Raw genomic sequence first — 12,017 nt, forward strand, 5'->3', positions numbered from 1 at the left:
AGTTACACAGAAACTGATTTATTATTTTTCCCAAGTAAAGCAATAAAAAGGAGTGCTATATACTTCAAATCTCCAGAAGGTAAATTTGCAAGTGCAGGTGTGTCTCAAACAAACACTCGGTAGGGAGAAAGCTTGGTCACATTTAAACATAGGGTGATCTTCAGCACTTGATCCAGGGATAAGATTTTCCATGTCAAATAATGAAATTACAATAATTCCTGTATGTGCTACTGATACATTTGAGTGCCGTGGCAAACAGTTGAAATGATAGGGTTGCCAAAAGGCTGGAAAGATCTCTGGAAGCAGATAGCTGCATTATCGACTTCACCTGTTCTACTCATAATCCCTGTTAATCCCTGAACCGCGGTTGTTTCACCATCCACCTTCTCCTTAATTCAAAGCTATTTATATTTGATTACTTAAATAATGAATACCAAATAGTTTGTCCTGGGCTGTGATCAAACTCCAGTGGTACTAAAAAAAAAACCACTACTGATGCTTGGATTGACAGGACAGAAGGGAAGTAACCTACATTTGAAAGACAAGAAAAAGCAAATAGATTCATTAAAAAATATAAGAAAACTGAAATAGTAGATGAAGAGAAGCTCCCACAGTACTTCAGAGTCCAAGTTACCTAACTGCTCAAAAAAACCTGCTCATAATTAAGATACTCACCCTTCATACATCAGCTATCACCACTTCCTCTTCTCCGGCCTTGATAAAACCAACCTTATCCTGCTGTAACTATAAATTCAATAGTCTGCCACATCCCATTTGCTCTGTGCCTCTCCTTTCCATTTCACACTTGAATCACACCAAGCATCCATTGCGCATTGTTGCACTGAAGACGTCACCTGTCTTTACTCTTTGTTCACCAAATGCGCAGCACCCTCAGCTGCAAGATTTTCAGAGTGACAATATATGAAAGGCTCTCTGGAAGTCCAGGCAAATTAAAGCATTTCTTTTAACTAGATAATCTCTCTTATCAAAAATACCAGATCAGTGCAGCATGATCTACCTCTAGAAAAATGTATGTTCCATTTTTTTTTTGTCTCATCTTACTTACTTCCTTTTGCACACTGTTGAATCACTGATTCAAGACTGATGGCCCCGTTGTTGATTGGGTCATTTTTACTGCCGCTCCTGACCCTTCTTTAATACAGGTACACTATCTGCTAGAAGAGTAACTGATGATAGTCCTGCGAACAGGATCGGTCCTGGATGGGATCAGCAATCAACTGCTAGCAGCTGAATTTCATAGATTTTTCAAAAGAACATTGCAAAATGTTTTGTTTACCTCACATAAACTGAATTTCTTGATAGGCACATGGATGTATAAGCATCTTGTTCAAGCCCGAATATAGTAAATTTACTACAATTACATTTTGAAATCTAAACATTTAGACTCACATCTAAATGCCATCTTTCTGCCCTTCTGGGTGCTGTGCTCAGATTGGCAGCTATGCATTTGCTTGACTTGTGTTTTTGTAATATATGCCTTCTAGCATCCATCTGATCAGCTCTCTCTAGACAAATCTATTGAGTTGAAGAATCCTGAAAGGATATTCTTGATGCCATTGTATTAGATTTTTTTTTCCCCTGGTCTCAAATTTGTATCCAAAAACTCACTGATGAAAGGGATCATACATTTTGGGGTAGCCACCGGACAGGCAGAGCACAAAACAGATCCAAGCAAACAGCAGGAAGTATGTATCAGATAAACTTAATCATATGCTAAGGTTTGTTTCTTTACAGAGAAAAGTTCAGGAATGGTAACGTCTTAAGCAATTACAAGCCTAAATTCGTACAAACTGAGACAACTTGATCAAATCTGTTTGACTCATTTTTCTGTAACCAACTGCATGAGACCATTCAGTCACGAAAGCCTTTGTTACATATTCTACATTGCTTGAAGAATTTTTCATGCTAACTTGAAATGGAGACACAGAATTTGCCCTTGTAGCTTTTCTGCTAGCTTTGTAGCCCTGTATCCACGTTTAAATAATGCACACGTATGCGCACTCCAATTATTTTTCATACAACTCAATAAAACCTTTTAAATGGAGAACTGTACATTTTCTTTATCCATATACTCTCTCATGGTGACAGGGCATAAGAAACATCCTACGGATAAAAAACTTCCTACAGAAAAACTACAACATTTTTATTTCCTTTATTCTGTCGGCTGAACTCTGAAGTGCGGTGGCCTTTCATTTTAAATTGCGGAACAAGGTAATAAGAACATAAGAAATACAAGATATGATTCAGAGGGCTGGAGTACTGCTCCTATGAATAAAGGTTGACTGTGCTGGAGATCTCTGAGATCTCATTGCAACCTTCCAGTGCTTGAAGGGAGCTTACAAACAGGAGGGGAACCTCATGTTCAGGAAGGGATTGCACCTAATGAAGTCTTACCAATAACCCTAATACACAAGAAAACAGCGCACCCATTCTATGTAGGTTGCTCCAAAAGTAATACCCCCTATTTACTTCCATGGAAACTACAACAGATACACAGAGCACAATGTTAGTCGATACAGCAAATTCTCAGCTACAGAGCATAATCACGGCCATCAGTTATGCATTTTCACCAGCAATGAACAAGAGCTTACATGCTATGCTTGCAAAACTCAGCACACTCCTGACCACCTGCACCTGCTCCCACACAAGAAGGCAGTTTGGTTGGTTTTTTTTCCCAGAGAAAACTGCTCAGAAAGTCCCTGTACTCTCCTCAGTGTCAGCACTGTGGTTATTTCCATTTCAGATGCAGTGATGTACCTCTGCATAACTCTCCTGAGACTATTTGCAGTCCTCTTGCTGTACATTTGTGAGCAAACTGATGAGCTGAATTAAACCGTGTTTGTGTTGTGTGGTGCCAGCACTTGTGGTCAGTTAACTATATTCATTACTTCTCCACACAGTGCTATATCATCTTGATTCACTTAGTAGCAAAAGCAAGTTTGCTTTCAGTTTTCTGATAAGAATATCTCAATAGCATATGGTATAGCCATTGTGCCACATCTCAGATTCCATTACACATATGTAACTCACATTATTGATTATGTACGAAGATGAAATATCAGTAGAAAGTTACTTGTCTTAAACTACACCCTACCAGGAGTGATAAGGCTTTATCTTAAACCTTAAACAGAGCTCAAAATGCATTGAAAGCACACTCTGCTAGCTGCTGAGGCCTGCTATGACTTAAGAGGAAGGCACTTTCTGTTGGGCTGTGCTAAGACCAGACAATCTTGCACGAAAGTCTGCCACAACAAGGAGCCTACCTGCTGTATCAAGGAAATGTCCCTTGACTAATGTGCAGCTGGTGTTTGTGATTTGTATGGGCTTTTCTTACTGTCCTTCACCTGCTCTTGGGAAGAACAAACCACTGCGCCACACAGCATGGCCACCTCTAAATAGCAACAGCCTAACAAAGGGGCTGCTTTGATCTGTATGCTGCACCTCCAAGCACTGGATTGCCAAAAGCAAACTAAGATGACGTACACAGAGAATGGTTTTCCACAACCCATTGGAGATAGTGAGGGGAAGCAGAGAAATCCTGAGGCAGGGTCTCCAGTTTAGAAAAGAGCAAAGGTTTCTTGAGGCTGGATATACACATATATATACAGCCAGAGTTCTTGATGGGGGCTGCCAATGCTGTGAGGAGCAAGCTTTCTGAGGAGAAAGGGCTCTTGGCACACTGATTTTTGAAGAGGTCAGCTAATATATTTTGAACTGTCACATTAGAGCTGCCCTGGAAACCTGCATGTTACAGGAGGAAGAAATGAAAGGATCCTCTCAAAGATGCAAATAATATTTCCTCTTTTTATCAACAAATACTTTTCTTTTTTTGCTGCTGCCACAAAGAAACCTTGAGCCCTTGCAGAGGCGTGGGGGTATTTACTGCATGCTGCTACTACAATACATAAACAATGAGCTGAAAAATTGGGGAAGGTGAATAAGGAAGAGAAAAGAAAACCTCCTTGTTTAAAGGTAATCTACACCAGTAACTGCATACTTCAAAATAAAACACAACAGGCTGGGCCTTTGCCCCCAACTCTGAAGTAGTTATTAAACAGCAGAATTTACCTGCACAATGTAAATGACTATTTAGGATGATCCTTGATACTGCTTATCACTTCATCTTGGCATGTCTGACAAACACAGAACCACTTGTAAAATCCCATTAAATAAAACAAGGAACAAGGGTCTGCTGAAAGATGTTGTGACTTAGCTTAATGTGTGTGACTAACACGCAAAATGAAGCTGAGACATGACTAAAATGAGCGCAAACATCCTGGCACTATGTGAATTGTACTGATCTGCAAGATTTGAGCAAGACACTGAATGCTGTGAGTGAAAGCATTACCTTCTTTAATCTCTTCAATGTCACTTTCGATATGTGGCACTATTTGAGGTTAAAACCATTTAGGGAAGGTTTCAAAGAATAAAATCTGAATGAAGATGACTTGGGGAAGGTGAGGCAGCAAGGGCCAGGGTTGTTTTTTTTCCAGACACCAGTATCAGAGTGCTGCCTGAATAACATCCTTTCAGGTATCCTAACAAGCTCTGCAAAACTGCTGAAAAAAGCGATCTTTGTTTTTTAAAGATAAAGCTTTCCTTCCTGTAATAAAACTAATTAAGCATGGCTTTCATCTGCTGTTGCTTTGAAGCAAAACCTAAGTCCTTTTCTGAAGGTGCAAGTAGCATCACCTTCAGCTTAAAAGGTAGATAGAACTTTGTTCTGAGCTAGCACAATCATTTCAAGGCTTAGGGAGACAGCAAAATCAGTACTAGAAGTCTACATCTTATTATGTGCCTCAGATAACTGTCTGCTCCAAATTCTCTTTTTTTTTTTTTGCTAGCAACCAGGGCACTGCGCTGCTTCTGTCATTTCAGTTCTGTATTAACCCCATTTTCTTTCACAAGAGCAGAGACTTGCTTCAAATAAACCTGCTGTTTCTTTCTTCCTGTGCCCTATATTTCGTACAGATTTTTGTATGAGTTATACCACACAATGAGAAAGTAAAGTAATAGCCCCCTAAACACACCTCCCAGTTTTATTGAGATGCGAGGATGGTCTCCAGGGGAGTTGGAGTAGATGGCCTTCAGAAGTCCCTTCCAACTCTAAGGTTTCTCTGATTCTAATATTTTCCCACTTAAAGTAAGAATAGTCAGGCATTTTTTAGAAATCCATCCTTTTATGTTCACACTGTCTGTAGGGCTGGAAAATAAATAAATGAAAGAAATCAAGGCTGCACCTACACTGCTGAAAAGCATTGGAACTCAGGTGACTTCTGTGGCCCAATACACACAGCCCAGCATGAATGTCACTGATTCTCACTGGTAGAAAAGACGCTGTGGCCTCTGCAAGAAGAGATCCTAATTTGACTTGTTTTGCTCTTTGACATCATGGCTGTAAGCACACAGGAATAACCAGATTTTTACTGCCATATGTACTCTTTGTGAAAAAGGTACCCCGAGGCACCCTAAAAAGAACTACGCCTAGTTTCTCTGTCAGAAAATTGAAGTAGTAGCCCCAGTGGTACTTCTAGGGGAGGAAAACAGATGTTTATTTTGGCCTCCAGACTATTCTAGAGGACGAGGGTTGGGAACATATAGAGCAATATAATATCATCACCATGTCTGATACTAAGTACTGCCTCTATACTATTTTGATTTTAAGCAAAATGGCTAACAGAAACAAATTAATATGGATCTAAGCAATAATCACATATTCAAGCGCCTAAAGACTTTGGAGGATCTGGGACAATGATTCTAAGTCAGGCTAAACACTGTTGATTTTAATCTATGTCCTCTGCTTAAGATAATATAAACGAGATGAAAAAACAGACATCTAAGAATTTTCCAACCAGAAATAAATAAAATAAAAATCAGATCTGGTAGAGATTTCATACTTCGTTGGCATGGAGTGGGATGAAAATTGGTTCAGGAGGAGATACCTACTGAAAAAAAGGGGGTTAGCTGTGAAAAGGAAAAATATCTGTCTTCATTTATCCAGGAATGCACAACTGATGTGTTTACTCACAGAATTAGGCAATTTGCATATCTGCCTCTTGCCAGTTTTTCTTCTTCCTACATAACTATGACTAGTGTTAGATTTAAGCTTTTTCTCATTATTATAGAGGATGCTGGTTTCTGCGTGGGGCATAAAAGTTTGTTATGAGAAGAAACAGAAGAATTTCACATGAAGCACTCTATGGCCTACAAACCACCACTCCCCATCGCACAGAAAAGAGGCAGAAAAAAAAAATCCCAACATTTTTGAAGTACAGAACACACAATTTACAACTCAAGGTTTTTAACCCAAGCTATGTGGGAAAGGGAGTTAAGAGCTCTACAAGCTCGAGTGACTACCAAACACAGCTGAAATTTTGATCCAGCTTGCTAAGGAATATGAAAAGAGCTTAAACGCATCTACTTACCCACTAATTTATGTCTAGTAGTACAGCTCTGTCCACAAAAGCCACAACCCTTCTTTAGGTGAGGATTCCGGAGATGAAGCCTGTGTTTTCAGGGAAGCTCCTGGTTCCAATCTGTGGCACAGTCGGGACCTTCAGGGCCCACCCCACTGCTCCCAGCCAGACCCAATCAAGGGCCTAGGCCAAAAGGACCCAAGTTCATGGTGCTGAGGCAGGCCAGGCCAGAAAGGCAACCCCTCTTCAGTGCTGAGGACAGGAAGATATCACAGCAAAGTGCTGAGGCCCTAATCAAGCTGCACCACAGATATAGGTCTGTAGCCCAGCACCTCTCCAGCAGAATGCAGCCCATGCAGGGGCTGAGGGCCCAGAGCTGAATTCAGAGGTGCTGTGTGTGGGAGGCCTCAGGTGAGGCCCACCAGGCTCCCTCAGGCCTAGCACTTCTTCTGCATAGCAAGCCCTTTAACCAGCACTTACAGCAATCTACGCACCTGAGATTGGGCCAGGTGACAGCCTGCCTCAGTTTCTTTTAATTAGCTTGCTGCATTTTGTGAAAAACATGTTCTGCTAAGCTCTTAAAAATCCTTTAAAATCCAGCTGCTGCTGGCAGCCAGGGGGTTCCATTCTCCCCTAAACAGCTAAGGCTGTACGGGAGACTGTACAAGAGCTGGAAAAGACGTCAGTCTAGCAGTTCCCAAAACCTCCTTCTGCACATGCTATTTCCCTTCCCATCTTGGGATCTGTTCTTGCAGCTGGCACATGCATCAGGCCAGCAGCACTGCCAGCCTTTCAGAGAGCTTTTGTGTTCTCGGCACAGCATAGTGCTAGGTGCGACATTTCTTTATACTCTAGTGCATCTTTGTTCCCTCTGCTTTTCTATTAGGGTCTTTGTCACAAGATAGATGTACAGCTTGAATGGTTGTGATTAACTTAGTTGCATTCACATAGCACAATCCATACATCATTCTACCATAAGTTTCTTTGCTTCTGTCTGTGGTAGGCAGAAAGAAGGATGGGTGGTGGAACTGCCTTCTTTTGTGAGAATATCCTAATATTCAGGTACTGGAGTCCCTATGCCCATGTCAGGGCTGAACCATTTCTGCCACTTAAGGCACAGTTCATGCAAATTCTCTGGAGCTGCAACAGTCTCCACAGCGTGTTCACCTCATGCTTCCAGCTCCCTCGCTGTGCTGTAATGACTTCTACATAGCTGAGATAGCAGGGCTTTGATTTCCAATGCAATGCTCTGCTTCTCTCCCATGTGTGCAGTTAATCATTTTTTAAAGGCAACCATCCCAACACATTTTCCTATCTGCCACTGTAGTCTTAATCTCATTTGTTGAAAGAAGATAAGCAGTGAATAGAAATAATCATAGCACTATGCCATAACTTCATTTTTTTTTTCCATTCAGCTTCTAACAGACCTTCAGATAATCCTCTGAAACGTTCAGAGTTTGAGTTTAAAACCCTTTTTTGTACCTTGTTTGTTCAGTGCCTCACTCCCACTACCCTACTGAGAGAAAAAAAATATATAGGAGGATTGTGTGAATAACTTAAGCCAGAAATAATACATGTACCAAGCTTCTATAGTCAATTCATGAGTAGCTGAGTTGTATGATTAGACAAAGGGTCTGATTTTAAACATTAAGTTTAAGTTTAATGCCTTTAAGTTTGTTGACAAATATTAGTATGTGAACACAGCAACCATTTCTCTTTTCTGAAAGCTTATTGTGTAGTTCAGGTTTTTAGAGTAGATTTTTGTAACATTTGTTTGTGTCAAAGACAAAAGAATTTCTCTTAGCTGCTCTTATTCAGCTCCGATGCACACATTGTGTAGCCCTTCCTGTAGAGCATGAAAAGAAACAACAACTGCAGTAGCTATAAGTATTCTTGTATATGAATGTGTCCCAGCAGCCTGCAATGGAGTGGCTGACAGTCAGAGGGACAAAGAGTGATTTAAACAAAATGCAAAATTCAACAAAACAGCCCCGAAGCGAGGTCAGCTCAAGCAGTTGTGTGTAAATAAGAAGTGTCCATCAGAAACCATGCACCAGCCTGCCACTGTGCTCCTCTGAAGTTTCTGTACACAAATGCATGCAGCATGATTAATAAACACAAGGAATTAGAGACACACTTGCAGCTGCAGGCTTGGATCTATTGGGGGGCAGTCATGGAGGAAGTGCTCATGTTGCTGGAGTGCTACAGCAGAAGAACAAAGACTTTTCTTATGACCTTAACTTCTAACAAAATTCTGCTGTGACCTAAGAAGTAGCACAGCAGAAAGCATGAAGGGACTTGTCTGAAAGATGTTCTGCTCAGCTACAGATTAGAGGCAGGAATTAGTACCTCATTAATGAGATGCTAATTAGTAAGGTGGGGATAAGCAGCAGGGAGTCTTAAGAGTAAAGTTATATAATCCATATATGATGTAGTTAGAAAAGAATATGCAAAAAGATATTAAAAAAAAAAGAACCAAAAGAAAACAAGAATCACACATTATCAACCTGACTGCTAGAAATGAGAATTGATGGCAAATCCCCATCAGAGTTATCCTGCAATTAAAGAAGTTGGCAACAGCACAGAAGAAGGTGAGCACAACTGCCTGCCGGAAGAATGCTCATTCTCCCACAGCAGCAAAAACACTGCGCTGCTTCTGCACACACTTCTTCAAGCAGCACATTGCTCTCTTGTTCCTAATAAGAAGAGCAGGCTTTGAAAACGTCACTGATAACTACTTACCAGATTCATATTTGTACTACACAAACCGAAATGGACTTGAGCATGTTTCCCCTCTATCAGGAAATGCTGTTTTTCCCCTAGTTCCTCTGCCCCTATTCACTGCAAGGCAAAAGAAAAATAACATCAAGATCTTCAGCAGCAAGTCAGGTACTTCAAAGATCCCATTCCTACAGTTCCTCTGCAAAAGTTGGATGCCCCCAAGATACACTTTACTCCCCCTCCTTCCACAGGCTCTTATTACTGAGTCCCAGAGAGTGCTCCTCTCTCTGTCCCTTGGCCTTTGATCTCTTGTAGAAAATATAGTAGTTCATGCCACTGTGTTCTTACCTTAGTTCCAAAAGAGGCTGAACAAACACAAAGATGACAGGTCTTGGTTAACTGTAGTGGTTTCAAAACAAGGTCTGGTTCAGGATGCCCCAGAACAGAGGATGCTAAGAAGTCGGATTAAGATATCAGGGGGAACGAGGACTTTCTGCCCTGTTTCTTGTACTGCTATCCAAGGCAGGATAACGGCCTATATTTGATTAGACTCAGCATAGTCATTTTGCTGCTCTTCCCAACCTAGAAGAGGAGCACTACTTCACCCTCTAAGAAAAGCAATTAAATATTTACTGGCATGACTTCTGTCAGTCTGACTGCATTCTTGCAGGAGCCCTTCTCCATGCTGCATTTGTTTATTTGACCAATTTGCATGATTTCAAACTTCCTCTTAAACTCCTGGCCCTCTAGCCTGATAAATAGCTTCAGGATTCCCCATACTCTATTTGTTGAGACTGAATGCAGCGCTAGCATCTGATGATATATAGCATCAGATTTCTATAGGTTTGTGATCTGCTATTGTCCAGAACAACGACAAATAATCATCATCTTTAGGTTTTGATAACAGCAGTGTTCTACTGCAACAAATAAACACACTTACTCTTCCCTCCTTCCTGCCCCGATAATGCAGTAAGTGGCTATTAAGTTCCTCTTTTTTTTTTTTTAATTAGCTCTGCTCATGTCTATTCAGGTCAAGTCTAGGATCAAGAAGTAAGAGTCAAAAAGAAACAAACATTTCCATACATCAAAGCTGGAGCACAGCCCAAGCAATTCAGCAAGCGGGATGTCAGCTAACTCCACAGCCACACGGAGCAATTCCACTCAGATCTGAAGAACTCGGTCCTCCCCTACCAAGTGAAATCCCCTCAGAAATTCTCCATTTGCTGTTTTTAGTCAGTATTAAAGCTCCTTGCCTTATAACAACAACCCAGGTACTGATCCAAATCCAGCAGCTCGATTTATTTTCAACAAAGTAGTTCTCCCTTGGTTTTTGTGGTTTTTCATAGTGTTCTATGAAACATTCATCTAATGTTTTATAGTGTTCCAAAGCACAATTGGGACGTGACACTTCCATTCTGTTGTATCACCAAACATCAAAAGAAACCAGCTGTTGCTCAACTGAGATGAGAAATACCTGTGATGCACAAGGAGCTGAGGATGTGCGAAAGTTGCCGTCTCAGACAGCATCCACACATGGGCTGCTGAGTTGCTCACGTTCAGGCTGTTGCTTCCCAACAGCTTCTCCTTCACTACAGCTTCCAGTAAAAGGTCTAAAAACTGATAGCCATGCATCTAATTTGAGGAGCTAACATTATGATTGTTCTAACACAGCAATTCCACCTGCTGGCAGACCTGCCATCGCAAATTCCAAACAAGTAATGAGGCAGTTGCCATTGACGCTGTTGTGCTTGAGGCCAATAGACTGTTGCCCCCAGCTGAGGCACATGACAATTGCACATTTATCTGCAGTCACAGAGAAGCAAACAACTTTCAGAACAGTCTTTTCACAAAGTATGAAGTCACAAACAACAGGGATTTCAGGTTTTGGGTGGTCCTGTGTGAAGCCACTTAGGGCTTAAGCTAAACTCAAAAGAGAAATGACCCATTTATCTGGCTGCTGTAAGGTGGAATGATACAAACACGCTAACAGATAGTCAAAAGGTTATTTATAGGGAAGAACTCACCAATATGGATGCCTCCGCTGGGAAATGCTGAGGCAATCACCACCGGGAAGCAGTCTCCAAGAGAGATGCTGCCTTAGTGGTGGTCAGCCCTTAAATGAGGTCTAGAGGAGGTGAAGTCAAGCTCCACCCCTTCCAGGAGCACAGCTACATCACTCTCACCTGTGCTCCCACAGCTGACCCAACGCTTGCCTCAGCTGATTAATCAGAGGTTCAGGCTGTGATTAGCAATCTCCCATACAGCTGCTAAACATCTCCCCATGCTGTGCTTATATCAGTAGTTTAAGTATTAAAGAAATTACTTCCCACAATTAAGAACTCCAAACTTCAAAGCTTAAACTAGTCTGGACAAGATTAAGTTTCTTCTAGTTTCAATAGGGAAGGAAAACAAAGATGCCAAAATCACAATCTGACAAAACCTCATCTTTTATCCCCCAGCACATATAACCAATGAAGCATTTCCGTAAACCCCTAAGTTTTCAGATCTCACTTTCTCATAGCTAGTTCATTCCTTTTCCTTCAAGGAGCACCAGCACATCTTTTTTCCTTTGGCTCTCTCTCCCATAGCCAGTTGAAAGCTATCAACCCATCCTCAGGATTGCTTGATACGATTCCTTTCAGATCTGTGATTCTGCACAGGTGCTTAGAAGCATGCTAATTAAAAAGAAAATCCTAAGGAGGAAAACCTATTTTGTTGTTCCAAATGCAACAAGGGCGCTAATCACGTCTGCCACAGCTCTGAGAACAGTCTCACTCTGTCTCATTCAAGAGACGCACGCTTTAGCAGCTTTCATTACAAAGGTTGTCTGTATAGTCATGAGACGAGTTGAGTTTATGT

This window comes from Excalfactoria chinensis, chromosome 5, assembly GCF_039878825.1.
Source record: "Excalfactoria chinensis isolate bCotChi1 chromosome 5, bCotChi1.hap2, whole genome shotgun sequence".
In the NCBI taxonomy this organism is placed as follows: Eukaryota; Metazoa; Chordata; class Aves; order Galliformes; family Phasianidae; genus Excalfactoria; species Excalfactoria chinensis.